The following is a 21,590-nucleotide window of genomic DNA, read 5'->3' as shown; positions in this document are numbered from 1 at the left end:
ATTTATTTTAAAGCCCTTTCTGTGATGTCGCCCCGACGTCCGACTGTGGCATTTCTTTTAAAAGCCCTTTATGTGGTGTCGCTAAGACGCCCGACTGTGGTATTTCTTTTAAAGCCCTTTCTGTGATGTCGCCCCGACGTCCGACTGTGGCATTTCCTTTAAAGCCCTTTATGTGGTGTCGCTAAGACGCCCGACTGTGGCATCATTTCCTTATATTTATTTATTCACCTTTCGAGGCGTCGCTTCAGACACCCGATCGGTATTTATTTATGTTTTGTTGGGATTTCAGGCGGACTACCGCCGTTTCCCTTTTACTTACCTTGTTATGCTAATTTTTGAATGTACATTGGTGAATTAATCATGACGCATTCATGCATGCATTTGTTATATCTTACGTCCGAACTGTCTTGCGAGTACTTTCAAAGTACTCACTGGCTTGTTGATTTGGCCAGATGCTGATGAAGGCAATCTCTTGGATGAAGAGTTCGATAGCTAGTCCGACGCCTAGAGGAATCCCAGTCAGTCTCGTGCGACCCTGGATTTGGTCACTGTATTATATCCGCTTACGCAACCCGAATAAAATTTATCGAGCCTCACCTCGACGCTCGATGAGATGCCAGTTTGAGAGTCGTGTTATCACACTCCCCACTGTGTTATTCCACCATCACTTTATCCTCGAGTCAGTAGTATGCCACCACACCATTGTGTTATATCCGCCATTATGTATAATTATTGGCGCGCTTGTAATAATTTGTTGAGCAGCCCTGGCTCAACCCTGTAATATATCCTATGCTACTGGCTTATTGTATCAAGAATTTGTCTACCAGTGAGGAGGATTTCTCTCATACTAGACTCAAAAGATTGGTTTCTCAATAAATATTTTTATTGGAAACCTGGTCGTGACAGATGATAATCCACTATGCATGTGAAAGTATATGAAGATAATGACATGCATAATGGAAAATGGACGTCTGCAGAATGAGATAAGTGCGGAATTTATCTTCGCAAATAGAGTGGCAAACAAGTAGCAGACGACCATCGAGTTTTAGTGTTTACAACTCAAAGAACCAAATGAAGCAAAATCAAGAGTTGTAAACACGAAGCAAAATATAACAAAACATAGGGCACCCGCCCATATTGACCCGCTTGAAGACTATAAACATCATATGCGTCTCCCCCTTTTGTCAGTAATGACCAAAAAGGTTTGAAGACATAGAGTTTTCTACGCGTTCCCAGGCGCAGCAGGGTCGGTGGAGTTGTTTGGCGGTGCAGAGCTTGGATGTGCTGAAGCAGGTGGTGGTGATGTAGCATCGTCGTCTTCATCAATGATCCTTGCAGTAACTGTGGCAGCAGATGAAGAAAACTCAGAGTCTTCAAGTGATGGTGTGTTGCGCATCATAGCCCTTCTGGGAGGTGTGGTGTCAAACTTGAAACGCTCTGTGAAGCCATCCTCTTCAAGTTCAGCTTCAGTACATATCATTGAGAGCCCTTTCCATGTACGGCGGCACGTTTCATGTGTAACGAAAGCATTCTTGGTGGCTAGGTTTCGAAGACGATTGACATCCACCAAGAGGCTCTTCATCTGACGTTTTAGCCAGTCGTGATGCCTATCCTGCTTTTGGTGTAGGGCCACAAGAAGCTCTCGGTCAGTGAGGACACGAGCACGCTTCTTGGGTCTTGGAGCATTTGTGCTGTCTGTGGCTTCAGTAGATGCTGGTGCACGTGTAGTGCCAGCCAACGGATATACCCTGGATATGGCTTCAACACCTTCAACATTCTGCGTGAAGCTTGGATATATTGCTTCAGCAGAGGTATCCACATCTGGCAAGAAGATCCGGTGGTTTCGGGCAGAGGGCTGATACGAGATCGCAGAGTGCAGTTTGATTACCCTCATCACCCAAGGAGCATAGAACTTCAAACCAAACAATTCTGAGCCTGACGCTGCAAGTTGGCGTATGAAGAGATCCTGTGCGTTGAAGCATTTGTCATGCAGGATATAGAATATGAGAGTCTTCATTGCACCCTCAATCTTGGCATGTGGTGAGTGTCCCTTAATGGGCCAGAGAGTCAACCGGATGATGTGATATATGGTCCTGGGCAGGTACTCTAGGTCTTCAACAAAGAACTCAGTAGGATAGGGTGCATCATGGGGCAAAGGCTTCATCATTGAGAGCATCTGACTCGTATTGGGTTCAGGACTCTGGAATATGCTCTCAATAGCTTCAGAATGTAGTTGACAGCCTTCCTCGAAGAATTCGCCTGGAGTGGGCAGGCCGGTGAGCTCAATGATATCAAATGCATTGGCTTCATGATGGACATTGCCGGTCATCCACTCCAGGATCCAAGTCTTTGGATCTCTGTTGTATCCTTTGATATGGAGGGTGGCATAGAACTGAAGCAGAAGCTCTTCATTCCAGTGCTCTTCATCAGTCACAAACGGCAGCAGACCCACTTGCCTGAAGCAATCCAGTGCTTCCTCTAAGCAGGGCAGACCAGCAATGGCTTCAACCTCAAGGCGCTTGTGCGGAAAGATGCGGCCTTGGTTGTATAAGATGCATGAATAATAGCTGCGCTGAGAATAGCTCCAGAACCTGTCTGATACAATCCTTTCCCTTGAATAGGGGTTCTTGGAGCTATTGAAAAATGTATTGTCTGCCTTGAAGCTGTTGATGTCAAAGGAACCAGGTGCTGATGCAGGACCTGGGAACCTTGGCAGCCTTGGGACTGGCTTCTGAACATGAGGCCTGTGCTCAATATGATAATCGAATTGAGGACCTGCAGCAGACTCAGGAACAGAAGTGTCTGGCTCGGTAGCTTCGCTGTCCGCTGAAGCATTTGGTGGGGCGGGCTCCACATTGGCTTCAGTGTTTGTGATGGCAGCCGCAACATTTTCTTTCTCCGCTTGTGTAGTTGGAGGGACAACCTCAGGCACGTTCTCCTGGAGAACTGCATCTTGATGAAGCGGGGAAGTGGGTTCTGGTGGTGCTTCTTCATTGTCTTCGGCTGATGCAGCCGGAATTTCTGCAGTATGGACTTGAGGCCGTGGACCTTTGCGAAGCCTACAGAACGCAGACGATGCTTGTGGGGTCGGAGTGGGCTGGACCTCAAAGTCTTCTTCCTCCTGAGGGCGATCCGCCCATGACTCATCTTGTGCCATTGGCGTCAGAGGACGACCAATACTGATGAGTTTGCTTGTTTCAAGCTGAGGAAGGGCTGCATCATCTTGTACATTGTCCTGATGACCAATGTCTTCAGCAGCTATTGGGTCGGCTGCTGGTATATCTTCAGCTTCAGGGGCCTCTGTGGGAGCAGGCTCATGAACTGTCAGGCGTCTCTCTGCATTGGGGTGAATGACAGAGAGGGGTTCAACCATCAAGGGCTCTGTGGGAGCAGCCCGAGATTTCTTGACCTTGCGCTTCTTTTTGCTGGGGTCAGAAGGAGAGGCTTCAGAGAGTTTTCTCTTCCTAGCTTCAGCCTCTGCATATCGTGTCTTCTTGAGCTCTGAAGCTGTTGACCGGCTCTTTGGCTTCGAGCCAGTCGTGGCGGTGGGGAAGACAATCGGAACAGCTTCTTGCCTTGGTGCCTCTGGTTCATTCACAGCAGGCTGCTTCTTCTTCTTCGCGGCCATCTTGGGGTCGATGCCAGGATGCCCAAGTGCCTTGCGCTTCTCGGCCTCATTGTAGGCCTGCACACATCATTTTGCCAGAGACTTCATCCGCTCACGCGAGCCCTGAGCTTCAGCACGCTTCTTCAGGAAATTTTCCTTGAGCTCATGCAACATGGTTTTGAAGCTCTTCACTTCCTGCACGCTGAGCCTGGCCATGTGCTTCTTGAACTGAGCCTTTTCATGATTAATTTTCTGCTTCAGCTCAACTATGCGCTGAGCAATGGCAAGTTTTGAGGCAATTGCGCCTTGGAAGGCGACGCTGATACCGACAGGCAGCTGCAGATCTTCGAAGCTGATGTCTGGTGAGGCAAACCATTCATCGATGAAGTTGTGGATGACGGCGACATCAAAGAGAGGTAAATTGTTGAAGATTTCAGCTTCTTCTTTGCTTTTGATAAGCTACTCTAGAGCGTCATCTCCCAGATCTTCATTGCTTGATAGATCAATGGCTTCGCTGCGCAGAATGGCAGCAGTAGTGAGCTCTTTGCCTGTTTGTTGTTGGGGCTCCTTTTCCTTCTGGGGCTTGGAGACGCGGGATACGTCTTCAGACTGCACACTGACTTCAGGAAGTGTAGTTTTCAATGGCTTCGCCCTTGAGATTTTTGAGGCAGGGGCCGGCTTTGAAGCTTTTGGTTTCTTCGTCTGCTTTGGCTTCAGCACAGCAGGAGCTTCATCAGACTCAGAGTCAGCTGGAGGATCATTTATGGCAGTCCCTTGGACTAAGATGTGAGTGATCAGGCCCTCAAGATTGGCAAACGGACCGATGACATTGGGTTCAGTGTAGCGTGTGCCATCTGCCCTTGGTGCGGAGGGGCCAGGGTTGAAGTCTAACCCAAATTTCTTCTTGCTCAGCTTCGCAGATTGTTGAGCAAAGTGGTAGTTGCGCTTGAACAGATTGTCGTCACGACACCAGAGGAGTGACGACGGATGCGCATCATCAGGCTGTGGTCCTCGGACCATGCATGGGTAGAAACCTTGAGCAATGGCTTCATCTCTGGTCCTGGGCAAGAGATTCTTGAAGCGGATGTCCCCCCATGGTCTCCTGATGGCACTTTTCTCAGCATACTCCTCGGTGACGAAGCGGTATTTGAACCACTGTTCTGCCCAATAGCGTCGAATCCATTGGATTCGTGTCTTGCACTGCCCATAGCTCTCTTCTGGATCTGTTTTGTACATTTCTGCCAAGTCTTCAGGCAGATCCTTGGAAGTTCCCTCACGTCTCTATCTGCCCCCCTTCCTTGCTGCTGCTTCTGAAGCCATAAACTTTAACTTGAAAGGCTTCAAAACTTTCAAAGGCTTCAAAGGCTTTCTTTTTCTGGACCAACAGGAACTGGCTTCAGGAGAGTTTATGTGATGCTATAGGAATTCTGCAAATGAATGCAGACTATGAGAACCGAAGGATTCTCCCACGGACATGTACCTGTGACAGCATTAAGGTGCGAGGGAAGGGGAAGAGGTCATATGCATTCTCAGAAGGTTTTGAAGATTAATCAGTTTGGAAGACATTGACCTCATCGTGCGAAGACATTCACTCATAGATAAGAAGTTGGTTCCAGATTTTTACGAACCCACAGATCAGTACAAGTGAGGAATCTAACTACTTTATGAAGCACAAGTGAATATACTAGGCATGTTATGAGATGCAGCGAGAGATCTAACTAGTGTGAAGAGAAACTTCTTATGGTAGAAAGTGACAGAACCATGAGATCAAAAGAGGCTGTAAAAAGAAGTTTTATTTACCACACTGGAACTGCTAGACGGAAGGGAGTTGATGCCGAGCAGTTCAGTCCTCCGTGCCCTAACTTGGCGACAGAAAACACCTACGGTGACGGCGGAGAGGACGATGTCCGCGGTCGGCGTGAGGACGGCGTTGGAGAGGTTGCGGCAGCGAAGCGCTTCATCTCCGGCGTCGTCGAGAGCTAGCGGTGGCGCTAGGGTTCGTGCGAGGGTGGAAGAAAGAGATAATGACCGTGGTAAGTGTGAACTTATAGGCGCAGGGGCGGCACTGTGCTATTACTCAGGTGCCCCTGGCGATTCGCATTTGAGTAGTACGTGGCCATCATGCGGTATTTTGGGGGCAGTTCCACATCCCACGCACGCCTGGTTTGTCGGGCGGTCGTTCCTACTTCTCCGGATTTTATGTGGAGCAATGAGCATTGAAGACGGACTTTATGGTTGTCTCTATATCTTCTGCTGACTAGGACGCAGTGAAGACATTCGACAGTTTCAGTAGAATGCATATGACTTGGAGAGATAGAATTTGAGATAGAAAGCATAGAGAGATTAGGGTCCGATCACATTCACTTAGTTCAAAAGATTCAACCAAGAAGACGTAGGTATAAGTGAATGCTGTAGAGGACAGAACACTAGTATATATATATATATCTATACAAGCAACATAGTGAAGATAATTATGAAGACATGTTTGAAGCCAAACCAAATGTGAAGACAACCAAATGTGAAGATATTGCAAGGTAACGCCATGAGTGAAACACTTCAAAATAGAACGTTTGGTGGTGGCGTTACCCACCGTATAGGAATTATTAGACCCAGACACGGCGCACAATTATCGTGGCGCTCCGAAGTCAAATTCCACATTAATGTATTCACACTTAGAATGTATGTCTTCATTGAATGAAGATATACTTTACTTTGTGGGTTGCACATCTAAGTCATCAATATGCATAAGTGTTAGGATGTGTGCCTGATCACAGAACATTTGAGGATTCCAAGATATTTAGCTCACACCGTAACTTGCAAAATCTCTTCTCATCCAAGGGCTTGGTGAAGATATCTGCCAATTGCTCTTCAGTGTTGACGTGTATGATATCAATGTCTTCCTTCACAACATGATCTCTGAGAAAGTGATGACGAATTTCAATGTGCTTTGTCTTCGAGTGCTGAACTGGGTTGTTGGCAATCTTGATGGCGCTTTTGTTGTCGCAGTAAAGTGGCACTTGCTTCAGATGAATGCCATAGTCCATGAGTGTTTGCTTCATCCACAGAAGCTGAGCGCAGCAAGATCCAGCAGCAATGTATTCAGATTCAGCAGTGGAGAGAGATACACAGTTCTGCTTCTTTGAAGACCAACATACAAGTGATCGTCCCAGAAAATGACATGTGCCTGATGTAGACTTGCGATCAACTTTGTCACCAGCATAATCAGCATCCGAAAATCCAACCAAATCAAACTCTGAGCCCTTTGGATACCATAATCCTAGAGTTGGGGTGTGAGCCAAATATCGAAGAATTCGCTTCACAGCTAAGTGATGCGACTCCTTTGGTGCCGCTTGAAATCGAGCACACATGCAAACACTAAGCATGATATCTGGCCTAGATGCACATAAATAAAGCAAAGAACCAATCATGGAGCGGTATACCTTTTGATCGAACTCTTTACCATTGTCGTCAGGACCTAGATGATGTTTGGCTGGCATTGGTGTTGTGAAGCCTTTGCAGTCTTGCATACCGAACTTCTTCATGCAATCTTTGAGATACTTCTCTTGAGATATGAAGATGCCATTGCGTTGTTGTCGTATTTGAAGGCCAAGGAAGAACTTCATCTCCCCCATCATGGACATCTGATATTGCTCTTGCATCATATATCCAAACTCTTCACTGTACTTCTGATTGGTGCAGCCGAATATAATGTCATCCACATATATTTGGCACACAAACAGTTCACCATCATATGTCTTCGTGAAAAGAGTGGGATCCAGGGAACCAAGTATGAATCCTTTGCTCTTCAGGAAGTATTTGAGTGTGTCATACCAGGCCCTAGGGGCTTGTTTGAGGCCATACAGTGCCTTGTTGAGCTTGTATACCATGTCAGGATGTTTTGGATTTTCAAAGCCAGGTGGCTGTGCAACATACACTTCTTCTTCAATCTTGCCATTGAGAAAGGCACTTTTCACATCCATTTGATATAGAAGCATGTTATGATGATTTGCATAGGCCAGCAGTATGCGTATAGCTTCAAGCCTTGCCACAGGAGCAAATGTTTCATCGAAGTCAATGCCCTCCACTTGAGTATATCCTTGAGCAACGAGACGAGCTTTGTTTCTGACAACTTGACCATGCTCATCTTGCTTGTTGCGGTATATCCATTTGGTGCCTATTATGTTGTGCTTCCGTGGATCAGGACGCTTAACCAGTTCCCATACATTATTCGGCTCAAACTGTTGAAGCTCTTCTTGCATAGCTTGAATCCATTCAGGTTCCATGAAGGCTTCTTCAACTTTCTTGGGTTCGGATATTGAGACGAATACGAAGTGCCCACAGAAGTTTGCTAGCTGAGTTGCCCTTGAACGAGTGAGTGGACCAGGTGCATTGATGCTGTCAATTATTCTGTCAATCTGCACTTCATTTGCAATACGAGTATGTACAGGGCGAAGACTTTGCTCTTGCTGATCTGCGTTGTTGTTGGGAGGAATGTCTTCAGGCTGAGCATTGTCTTCATGTTGATCAGGTGCTGAGATGATAAGTTCTTCTTCAGGATGAGCTTCAGAAGGTATAATCTCTCCAGTTCCCATAAGCTTGATTGATTCACTAGCTGGAACTTCATCTAGCACATTTGGCAGTTGCTCTCTTTGTGAACCATTTGTCTCATCAAACCGCACATCCACTGTTTCAACCACTTTGTAATGAAAGAGATTGAAGACTCTGTAGGAGTGCGAGTCCTTTCCATATCCAAGCATAAAGCCCTCATGTGCTTTAGGTGCAAATTTTGAAGTGTGATGTGGGTCCTTGATCCAGCACCTTGAGCCAAATACTCTGAAGTAACTGACATTGGCTTCTTGCCAGTTAGGAGTTCATAAGATGTCTTGTTCAGAAGCTTGTGAAGATAAACACGATTGATTGTATGGCATGCAGTATCAATGGCTTCAGTACAGTATTTTCTTGGAGTCTTGTATTCATCTAGCATCGTTCTGGCCATCTCAATGAGTGTTCTGTTCTTGCGTTCGACAACGCCATTCTGCTGTGGTGTGTACGGAGCTGAGAATTCATGTGTGATGCCCAAGGTATCAAGATATGTATCAAGGCCAGTGTTCTTGAATTCAGTGCCATTGTCACTTCTGATGTGCTTTATCTTGGCGCCAAAATTGTTCATAGCTCGATTGGCGAAGCGTCTGAAGACATCCTGCACTTCAGTCTTGTAAAGGATTATGTGCACCCAAGTATATCTAGAGTAATCATCAACAATCACGAAGCCATAGAGGCAAGCAGTGGTAGTAAAAGTTGAGTAGTGAGTGGGACCGAAAAGATCCATGTGGAGCAGTTCGAAGGGTTGAGTAGTAGTCATGATTGTCTTTGAAGGATGCTTTGCCCTTGTCATCTTCCCTGCTTCACAGGCACCGCATAAGTGATCTTTCTTGAACTTGACGCCCTCGATGCCTATGACATGCTTCTTCTTCGCAAGGGTGTGGAGGTTCCTCATGCCAGCATGCCCAAGCCTCCGATGCCAAAGCCAGCATTCTGAAGCTTTTGCAAGAAGACATACTGCAAGTTGTGGTCCTGCTGAGAAATCTACCACGTACAAATCACCTTTCCGATACCCTTCAAACACTAGAGACTTGTCAGATTCCATTAGTACCAGGCAGCGATATTTTCCAAACATTACGATCATATTCAAATCGCAAAGCATTGAGACAGACATTAAGTTGAAGCCAAGGGATTCAACAAGCATGACTTTATCCATGTGTTGATCCTTTGAGATTGCAACTCTACCTAGACCCAATACCTTGCTTTTACCAGTGTCAGCAAATGTGATGTGGCTCTTGTCGGATGGACATAATGTTGAGTCCATAAGAAGGCTTCTTTTGCCAGTCATGTGATTTGTACACCCACTGTCAATAATCCATTCTGAAGACTTTGAAGTCGCTGGTGTCGTACCCTACAGTGCAGTTAGGGGGATAGGCTTCACGAAGAGAATTGTGAAGCATAAACATTTGACGAGCCAGTGGGTTATGAAAACTTAGATCTAGATTAGGACTAATAGGGAGAGTAGCATGCGATTCAGGAACGAAGTACATAATGATGCCATTCGGGCATTTTATCTTGCGCCCTACAAGATTTTTAAGGTCCCCAGCAATAGCATCAGAAGATTTTGTTTTTCTGCTGGAGACCTTTCCCTGCAAAAGAGAGTTAAGCTTTCTTAACCACCCACATCTTCAAGGGTGGCTTAGAAGCAATAAGTCTAAGTGCAGCATCTGAGAATTTTGGCTTTGAAGCCTTAGCAAACAGTCTAGCAGGTGGACAATAGTACTCATAGGAATAGGCAGAATAATTTTTGGTCATATGAACATGATGATTCGAAGAACCGCTCTCATATTCATATGCCTGAGTATGGTTTCCCTGCAAAACATTTGCATTAGTGTGACTCAGGTGAGTCCTCTATTTGTATGAAGCCTTTGGACCATATGAAGCCATTGGTCTGAGGTTTGTCTTCTTCAAGTGAGGTGTCATGAAGACATTCACAGGAAGATTTTCCAGACATTTTTTCGGAACCCAGATCTTCTTCATAAGCGGTCCATTCCTGCAGTTAGTACCAATGTAACTGGCAAACACTTCACCTTTCTGATTCTTAAACAGTTTATAGTTTGCATCAAAGGATTCATCAATAATAATGGGGTTAGCACATGTGAAGCCAGATAAATTGGATGGATCCGCTGAAGTTTCCTTTGCAGCAACCCATGTGGTTTTGGGGTACTGCTCAGGTTTCCAGTAAGAGCCATCTACATTTATTTTCCTCACGAACCCAACACCCTCTTTCCTAGGGTTTCGGTTCAGAATCTGCTTCTTGAGGACATCACATAATGTCTGATGTCCTTTAAGACTTTTGTACATCCCTGTTTCAAGCAATGTCTTCAACCTAGCATTCTCATCAGCAATAGCAGTGGTATCCTCAGCAGAGGGGTTAGTTACCACATCAACAGTTGAAGATATTGCAACAGCAGTAGCAGTGGAACATTCAGCAACAGAAGTAGCATTATCACGCTCAATGCATTTAAGACATGGTGGTTCAAATCCTTCCTGAGTGGGACTGATCTTTTCGGCGCGAAGTGACTCGTTTTCCTTTTGAAGATCTTCATGAGCCGCTCTCAATTTCTCAAGTTCTTGCTTCCTTTGAAGATAATCATAGGAAAGCTTTTCATGGGTTGTTGAGAGAGTATCAAGACGATCCTCAAGTTCCTGATACTTAACGTGAAGATTTTTTATGTCTTCAATTAAGGATTCAGATCGAGTCATTTCAGCACCCAACAGATCATCGCTTCTGTCTAACAGTTTTTTGAATATGTTCCATAGCTTTCTGTTGTTCAGTTGCAATTTTAGCAAGTGTTTTGTAGCTGGGTTTTGAATCACAGTCAGAGTCATCTTCACTAGATGTTTGATAGCGAGTAGTGTGTGTGTTTACCTTGGCACCGCGCGCCATGAAGCAGTAGGTAGGAGAGGAGTCGTTCTTGTCATTTGCATCGGTATCGGTGGAAGTCATTGTCTTCAGTGTTGAAGATGGACTTGGCGACGTATGCCGTAGCCAGACTCGCAATACCAGAATCAGACTCCTCCTCAGACTCCACCTCCGCCTCCTCAGAAGCGGACTCATCCTCTGAATCCATTTCCTTGCCAACAAACGCATGTGCTTTGCCAGATGAGCTCTTCTTGTGTGTTGAAGACTTTGAGGAAGACTTGGAAGAAGACTTTGAGTATTTCTTCTTCTTCTTGTCGTCAGAATCATATTCCTTGCTCTTCTTCTTCCTTCTGTTCTCATTGTCCCACTGTGGACACTCAGAGATGAAGTGTCCAGTTTTCTTGCACTTGTGACATGTTTTCTTCTTGTAGTCATGAGCAGAAGCTTCATCATTCCTTGAGCTTGATCGTGAAGATTTTCTGAAGCCTTTCTTCTTGGTGAATTTTTGGAACTTCTTCACTAGCATTGCAAGTTCTCTTCCAATGTCTTCAGGATCATCAGAACTGCAGTCAGATTCTTCTTCAGATGAGGGAACAACTTTTGCCTTCAAGGCACGAGTTCGCCCATAGTTTGGACCGTAGATATCTCTTTTCTCAGAAAGCTGAAACTCATGTGTGTTGAGCCTCTCAAGTATGTCAGACGGATCGAGTGTCTTGAAATCAGGACGTTCTTGAATCATCAGGGCCAGGATGTCAAATGAACTATCAAGTGATCTCAGCAGCGTCTTGACGATTTCATGTTTGGTGATCTCAGTGGCGCCGAGGGCTTGAAGCTCATTTGTGATGTCAGTGAGCCGGTCAAATGTGTGCTGGACATTCTCATTGTCGTTTCGCTTGAAGCAGTTGAAGAGGTTGCGAAGAACACTGATTCTTTGATCTCTCTGGGTTGAGACGCCTTCATTGACCTTGGAGAGCCAGTCCCAGACCAGCTTGGATGTCTTCAAGGCACTCACACGGCCATACTGTCCTTTTGTCAGATGACCACAGATGATATTTTTGGCAGTAGAGTCCAGTTGAGTGAACTTCTTGACATCAGCAGCAGTGACACCTTCTCCAGCCTTGGGAACGCCGTTCTCGATGACATACCATAGGTCGACGTCAATGGCTTCAAGATGCATGCGCATCTTATTCTTCCAGTAGGGATATTCAGTTCCATCGAAGACGGGGCACGCAGCGGAGACTTTGATTATCCCTGCAGTCGACATAGCTAAAACTCCAGGTGGTTAAACCGAATCACACAGAACAAGGGAGCACCTTGCTCTGATACCAATGGAAAGTGCGTTATATCGACTAGAGGGGGGGTGAATAGGCGATTTTTATGAAAGTCTTCAAAACGTGAGAGTTATGAAGACAAACAGCGAAGATTATGCCTTTTACTATGCAGCGGAAGTTAGATTACACTAGGCCAGCCATGGTCATGTATTCAATAGAGTGAAAGCACAATGACAAACAACTGAAGTGTAATAAGGATCAGGTAGGAAGAAGTTATGAAGCCGAACAGTTCATACATTCACGTTGTGAAGACAAAAGATAAGGCAAGCATGCAATGGCTTCACAATGTGTAACAGTAAGAAAAGGAAGAGAAGATGAAACCAGTGACTCCTTGAAGACAATGATATGTTGGACCAGTTCCAGTTGCTGTGACAACTGTACGTCTGGTTGGAGCGGCTAGGTATTTAAACCTTAGGACACACAGTCCCGGACACCCAGTCCTGAACACACAGTCCAGGACACCAAGTCCTCACTGTATTCTCCTTGAGCTAAGGTCACTTAGTCCTCGCCCAATCACTCCGGTAAGTCTTCAAGGTAGACTCCCAAACCTTCACAGACTTCGTTCACTGGCAATCCACAATGTCTCTTGGATGCTCTGAACGCGACGCCTAACCGTCTGGAGGATTCACAGTCCTCAAGTGTAATAAGTCTTCAGATCACACAGACAAGAAGACTTAAGTGATGCCCAATTTACTCTGGCTCTGGGTGGTTAGGGCTTTCTCCTCACTAGAAATTTTCTCTCAAAGGCTTCGAGGTGGGTTGCTCTCAAACGACAAAAGCCGTGCATTGAAATCTGAGCGGCTAACCGTTTATGGTTGTGGGGGTGGGCTATTTATAGCCACTTGGCAACCCGACCTGATTTGTCCGAAATGACCCTGGGTCACTAAGGAATTGACACGTGTCTCAACGGTCAGATTTCAAGCTCTCATGGCAACTTTGCTTGGGCTACAAGCAAAGCTGACTTGTCCGGCTCTGGACAAGATTCGCTCTCATTATCTTCGCTCGAAGACATAGGTTTTTGATTTAGGCATCACTTCAGTCATTCTGACTGGTTCTCCTGGACCCCACTTAATAGTACGGTGGTTCCTATGACTCAACACAAAAGAAAAAGAACTATGAAAGATCTAAGTCTTCGAGTTCCATAGGCTTCATAACGTGTCTTCTTTTGTCATAGTCTTCAATGTGAATATCTTCATATACCACCTTTGTCTTCAATGTCTTCATACATTTTTAGGGGTCATCTCTGGTAGTAAAACCGAATCAATGAGGGACTTCTACCTGTGTTTTCCTGCAATTCTCACAAACACATTAGTCCCTCAACTAGGTTTGTCGTCAATACTCCAAAACCAACTAGGGGTGGCACTAGATGCACTTACAGTTCGCAAGTACCAAGTGATTCATAATCAAGTGGTTCCAAAATTCCATCAGTATGGAGTTTCTTCATGCGCTTTACACCGATATGACCTAAACGGCAGTACCACAAATAAGTTGCACCACCATTATCAACTCTGCATCTTTTGGCTTCAACATTATGAATATGTGTGTCACTACTATCGAGATTCAATAAGAATAGACCACTCTTCAAGGGTGCATGACCATAAAAGATATTACTCATATAAATAGAATAACCATTATTCTCTGATTTAAATGAATAACCGTCTCGCATTAAACAAGATCCAGATATAATGTTCATGCTCAACGCTGGCACCAAATAACAATTATTTAGGTCTAATACTAATCCTGAAGGTAGATGTAGAGGTAGCGTGCCGACCGTGATCACATCGACTTTGGAACCGTTTCCCACGCGCATCGTCACCTCGTCCTTAGCCAATCTTCGCTTAATCCGTAGTCCCTGTTTCAAGTTGCAAATATTAGCAACAGAACCAGTATCAAATACCCAGGTGCTACTGCGAGCATTAGTAAGGTACACATCAATAACATGTATATCACATATACCTTTGTTCACCTTGCCATCCTTCTTATCCGCCAAATACTTGGGGCAGTTCCGCTTCCAGTGACCAGTCTGCTTGCAGTAGAAGCACTCAGTTTCAGGCTTAGGTACAGACTTGGGTTTCTTCTCTTGAGCAGCAACTTGCTTGCTGTTCTTCTTGAAGTTCCCCTTCTTCTTCCCTTTGCCCTTTTTCTTGAAACTAGTGGTCTTGTTGACCATCAACACTTGATGCTCCTTTTTGATTTCTACCTCCGCAGCTTTCAGCATTGCGAAGAGCTCGGGAATAGTCTTATTCATCCCTTGCATATTATAGTTCATCACGAAGCTCTTGTAGCTTGGTGGCAGTGATTGGAGAATTCTGTCAATGACGCAATCATTTGGAAGATTAACTCCCATCTGAATCAAGTGATTATTATACCCAGACATTTTGAGTATATGCTCACTGACAGAACTGTTCTCCTCCATCTTGCAGCTATAGAACTTATTGGAGACTTCATATCTCTCAATCAGGGCATTTGCTTGAAATATTAACTTCAACTCCTGGAACATCTCATATGCTCCATGACGTTCAAAACGTCGTTGAAGTCCCGATTCTAAGCTGTAAAACATGGCACACTGAACTATCGAGTAGTCATCAGCTTTGCTCTGCCAGACGTTCATAACATCTGGTGTTGCTCCAGCAGCAGGCCTGGCACCCAGCGGTGCTTCCAGGACGTAATTCTTCTGTGCAGCAATGAGGATAATCCTCAAGTTACGGACCTAGTCCGTGTAATTGCTACCATCATCTTTCAACTTTGCTTTCTCAAGGAACGCATTAAAATTCAACGGAACAACAACACGGGCCATCTATCTACAATCAAACATACATAAGCAAGATACTATTAGGTACTAAGTTCATGATAAATTCAAGTTCAATTAATCGAATTACTTAAAGAACTCCCACTTAGATAGACATCCCTCTAATCCTCTAAGTGATCACGTGATCCAAATCAACTAAACCATGTCCGATCATCACGTGAGATGGAGTAGTTTCATTGGTGAACATCACTATGTTGATCATATCTACTATATGATTCACGCTCGACCTTTCGGTCTTCGTGTTCCGAGGCCATATCTGCATATGCTTGGCTCGTCAAGTATAACCTGAGTATTCCGCGTGTGCAACTGTTTTTCACCCGTTGTATTTGAACGTAGAGCCTATCACACCCGATCATCACGTGGTGTCTCAGCACGAAGAACTTTCGCAATGGTGCATACTTAGGGAGAACACTTCTTGATAATTTTAGTGAGAGATCATCTTATAATGCTACCGTCAATCAAAGCAAGATAAGATGCATAAAAGATAAACATCACATGCAATCAATATAAGTGATATGATATGGCCATCATCATCTTGTGCCTGTGATCTCCATCTCCGAAGCACCGTCATGATCACCATCATCACCGGCGCGACACCTTGATCTCCATCATAGCATCGTTGTCGTCTCGCCAATCTTATGCTTCCACGACTATCGCTAAGTAAAGCATTACAGCGCGATTGCATTGCATACAATAAAGCGACAACCATATGGCTCCTGCCAGTTGCCGATAACTCGGTTACAAAACATGATCATCTCATACAATAAAATTCAGCATCATGTTTTGACCATATCACATCACAACATGCCCTGCAAAAACAAGTTAGACGTCCTCTAGTTTGTTGTTGCAAGTTTTACGTGGCTGCTACAGGCTTAAGCAAGAACCAATCTTACCTATGCATCAAAACCACAACGATAGTTTGTCAAGTTGGTGCTGTTTTAACCTTCGCAAGGACCGGGCGTAGCCACACTTGGTTCAACTAAAGTTGGAGAAACTGTCACCCGCAAGCCACCTATGTGCAAAGCACGTCGGGAGAACCGGTCTCGCGTAAGCGTACGCGTAATGTCGGTCCGTGCCGCTTTGTCCAACAATACCACCGAACCAAAGTACGACATGCTGGTAAGCAGTATGACTTATATCGCCCACAACTCACTTGTGTTCTACTCGTGCATACAACATCAACACATAAAACCTAGGCTCGGATGCCACTGTTGGGGAACGTAGTAATTTCAAAAAAATTCCTACGCACACGCAAGATCATGGTGATGCATAGCAACGAGAGGGGAGAGTGAGATCTACATACCCTTGTAGATCGACAACGGAAGCGTTTGGTTGATGTAGTCATACGTCTCCATGGCCCGACCGATCAAGCACCGAAACTACGGCACCTCCGAGTTCTAGCACACGTTCAGCTCGATGACGATCCCCGGACTCCGATCCAGCAAAGTGTCGGGGAAGAGCTCCGTCAACATGACGGCATGGTGACGATCTGGATGTACTACTGTCGCAGGGCTTCGCCTAAGCACCGCTACAATATTATCGAGGACTATGGTGGCAGGGGGCGCCGCACACGACTAAGAATATGATCACGTGGATCAACTTGTGTTCCTCTGGGGTGCCCCTGCCTCCGTATATAAAGGCTCAAGGGGGGTGTGGCCGGCCTAGGAGAGGCGCGCCAGGAGGAGTCCTACTCCCTCCGGGAGTAGGACTTCCCCCCCCCCCCAATCCTAGTTGGAATAGGATTCGCGAGGTGGAAAAGAGAGAGAGAGAAGGAGGGGGGCGCCGGCCCCCTCTCTCCTTGTCCTATTCGGACTAGGGGGAGGGGCGCGCGGCCCAGCCCTAGCCGCCTCTCCTCTTCTTCCACTAAGGACCACTAAGGCCCATATAGCTCCCGGGGGGTTCCGGTAACCTCCCGGTACTCCGGTAAAATCCCGATTTCACCCGGAACACTTCCGATATCCAAACATAGGCTTCCAATATATCAATCTTTATGTCTCGACCATTTCGAGACTCCTCTTCAAGTCCATGATCACATCCGGGACTCCAAACAACCTTCGGTACATCAAAACGTATAAACTCATAATATAACTGTCATCGAAACCTTAAGCGTGCGGACCCTACGGGTTCGAGAACAATGTATACATGACCGAGGCATGTCTTCGGTCAATAACCAATAGCGGGACCTGGATGCCCATATTGGCTCCTACATATTCTATGAAGATCTTTATCGGTCAGACCGCATAACAACATACGTTGTTCCCTTTGTCATCGGTATGTTACTTGCCCGAGATTTGATCGTCGGTATCCAATACCTAGTTCAATCTCGTTACCGGCAAGTCTCTTTACTCGTTCCGTAATACATCATCCCGCAACTAACTCATTAGTTGCAATGCTTGCAAGGCTTAAGTGATGTGCATTACCGAGAGGGTCCAGAGATACCTCTCCGACATTCGGAGTGACAAATCCTAATCTTGAAATACGCCAACCCAACATGTACCTTTGGAGACACCTGTAGAGCTCCTTTATAATCACCCAGTTACGTTGTGACATTTGGTAGCACACAAAGTGTTCCTCCGGCACACGGGAGTTACATAATCTCATAGTCATAGGAACATGTATAAGTCATGAAGAAAGCAATAGCAACATACTAAACGATCGGGTGCTAAGCTAATGGAATGGGTCATGTCAATCAGATCATTCAACCAATGATGTGATCCCGTTAATCAAATAACAACTCTTTGTCCATGGTTAGGAAACATAACCATCTTTGATTAACGAGCTAGTCAAGTAGAGGCATACTAGTGACACTCTATTTGTCTATGTATTCACACATGTATTATGTTTCCGGTTAATACAATTCTAGCATGAATAATAAACTGTTATCATGATATAAGGAAATAAATAATAACTTTATTATTGCCTCTAGGGCATATTTCCTTCATGACTCGTGGCATGAAGACGATGACATCTATGTCTAAGGTGATGGTGATGAAGACGAAGGCAATGACGTTGATATTAGTGGCGAGCCACTGTTCATCGACGAGCTCACCCAAAGAGCGGAAACACAAAAGAAGCGGAAGAGCATTCACACGGGTTCATATACACAAGACGAGGACAAGTTGATTTGCCAAGCATGGATGGAGATTAGCCAAGATCCGAGGACCGGCGCGCAAAAAAATGGCATTGTTTTTTGGACGAGAGTCCACAAAACATTCCATGAAAGGAAGATGTTTGAGCCCTACCAAATTACAAGCAACGGTGGCATCAGCTCGATTCAAAAAATATGGTTGTTCATCCAACAAGAGTGCAACAAGTATTGCGCCGCATTTGAGAGCGTTGAAGCACGACCCGTGAGTGGTCTCGGCGTTGGGGACATGGTATGCTCTTCTCTTTCTAGCCCTTTCCTTGCTACGGCCATGAGATTTCGGCCGTGTATATGTTTGCATGTTCACTTGTTGTTGATCATGTGGTGTAGGCATTTCAATCTTTGGAGGCATTCAAGGCCCAGCACAATGACAAGCCATTCACTCTTACGCATTGTTGGACGATCATCAACAATTGCCCTAAGTTCAAGGATCAATACCGTGAACTTCAAAGGAAGAGAGGCAAGAAGACGACCAAGTTCGCCGGAGGTGGGGATGGCGAGGCGTTGAAGAGACCGAGGGGCAAGACCAACTCCAAGGTGGACGACATACGTGACGCCTCATCCAGGACCTTGCATGGCATGATGTCACAAAAGGATGTGAGGGACGAGAAGAAGCGGCAAAGCAAGGACGAGCAAATGAAGCAATACCTAGACCTCCGAAGACAGAAGCTTGAGATGGAGGAGGCGGCCAAGAAGAGGAAGATAGACATGGAGGAGGCGGCCCGGCAAAGGCAGCTCGACATGGAAGAGGCCGCCCGGCAAAGGCAGCTTGACATCGAGGCCGACAACGTCAAGGCCAGGCAGAGGCAGCTCGACATCGAGGCCACCAATGCCGCCACCAAAGTGAAGGAGGTGGCCCTTGCGATCATGAGCGTGGACTTGTCGAAGATGAGCGACAAGACGAGGGCCTGGTTTGAGGCCAGGCAGAAGGAGATGCTCGAGCCGAAGGCCTGAACTAGGTCGTCCGATCGGCGTGGCCGTTCTTTTTGGAGGCTGGCATGGGTGCCGCCCGCCCGCTGGGCCGCTGGCAGTGTGCCGGCGAGAAAACATTCATTTTGGAGACCGGCTGTGTTGCCGGCGAGGACAACTATTCATTTTGGAGGCTGGCTGTGTTGCCGGCCGCTGGCCGATGCCGGCGATGGACGTATAGGCCACTGGCTTTGTTGCCGGCGTGATGAACTGGGATCGTGAACTAGGGCTTGGCATTTGAAACATTTCTTTTTTTAAATAGACGCGGACAGGATAGGGCAAAAGGATGCGGCCGCGCGCTAGGCGCACGGCCACCGCATCCCAGGACACGCCCGGACACGACCCCAAATCCCTACCAAAAGGGACAGAAACCGGACAAAACGGACGTCCGTTTGGGATCGCGCGGTGGAATTGGCCTGATATGCTTCAACTACGGCATTTTGTAGTTTCCTTTTAAATTTATATGGAACATCGGAAACCCAGCCATGGCGGCAGTGGCGTAGTACTTCACCTAACTCCCCAACGCCATGTCTCATCAGAACAAGGCGGATGGATCCGTGATCCACATGTTGATAAAAGGAGAGACAAAAATAAGAGGAATGTTGCCACTTGTCATGACAGAGATGTGACATTTCTCATCTTTTGTCCTTATCAAAACATGTGTATGAACGGTCTTAATTTGTATTTCATCCATTCCACACGTGATGGTGATATACATGGGCTTTCTTAAATAGACTTAATTTTTAGACACGGCCTTCTCACTGTCGGGCGGCACCATCCTGCTGCTGAGTGTGGTCGTGGTGGTGTGCGTCATCAGCACCGCAATAATAATCGGTGATTCAGAATCAAAATCGTATCAAAACAGAAGATAGTGTCTTAGACAAGAAATGTCTATGACGTGATATTTTTTCACCCGTTGCAACGCATGGACATATTTACTAGTAATAGATAAAATTGGGTTTCTGGTCCGGGCATGTTTATATACTAGTAATAGATAAAGGGACTGTGCTAACGACCAGTCGACTGGTCGTTAGCAGCAGATCCGCACGATCTATTCCTGTACGATCCACTTCTCTCGATACGAACGACATGCAGCCAAGCGTATACGCCAGACGAACAATTTTTGAGCCCACGTGACTCTCCTGTGCTAATTAGCTCCAATTAATTTAATTAAGTATGCATGAATGTGAGACAAAAATGGTGATGTCAGCAAAGATTCCAACAAAATTTAAAATTCAAAATGTTTTGTAGCTTGAACCGTTGCTCCGATCAAAAAATCATTTTCACATAAAAGATTCGTCGCGGCAAGACCTTCGAAACTAGATCCCACGTTGATATGTTCCGACGATTTTTTTTCCGAGAAAACAGTTACCACACATCTGCTATGCAAGTTACCATGTCAGTTGTGCATAAGTTATCATGTTATTTTTTAGATAGCTTACTAGGCTTGCTGCCTGGTAGTTATCATGTTGTTTACAAAGGAATTACAGGGACATAAAAATAGTTTCTCAAACCTTCGCTTCACATGCACATGCCTGAATGCATTAGGGGGAAATGGATGTCATCTTAGATGCTTCCCTATTTTCAAACTTTAAAAGGTTTTTATAGCATGAACTGTCTGTCCGATCAAAAAATCATTTTCACGCAGTAAAAACCATCGCGATGAGATCTACTCCCTCCGTTACAAATTACTCGTCGAAGAAATGGATGTATCTAGAACTAAAATACATCTAGATACATCCATACATGCGACAAGTAATTCGGAACGGAGGGAGTAGTAAACTAGATCACGTGTTGATATGTTCTGACGATTTTTCCGTGCAAATAGTTACTAGGCATGGGCTAAGTAAGCTATCGGCTCTGATGTATGTATATTATCATGCTCTTTATACGTGAGTTACCATGGTACATTGTCAACTTGTTTTTTGGGGACAAAAATTACCGTGTTGCTTGTGCGTGTGTTATCATGCACACAGTCCGTATATTACCACGTTACTTACACATAAGTTGTCAAAGGTATGTTTTCAAACAACTTCCTCCCCCTCCCCCTTCCTCCGGTTCAAAGTTACAATGGTGTTTTGTACGCGAGTTATCAAGTTTACAACATGTATATTATATTGTGCTATTTACATATGGAGGTTATCGGGAGGGGCCTATATTTTCAAACAACTTCCTCCCATCCCCCACCCTCAGGTCAAAATTACTGTGGTGTTTGCGCATGAGTTATCATGTATACGATGCTTATAGTACCACGCTATTTA

Source organism: Triticum dicoccoides, chromosome 6A, assembly GCF_002162155.2.
Source record: "Triticum dicoccoides isolate Atlit2015 ecotype Zavitan chromosome 6A, WEW_v2.0, whole genome shotgun sequence".
Lineage (NCBI taxonomy): Eukaryota > Viridiplantae > Streptophyta > Magnoliopsida > Poales > Poaceae > Triticum > Triticum dicoccoides.
This window is presented reverse-complemented; position numbering follows the sequence as displayed.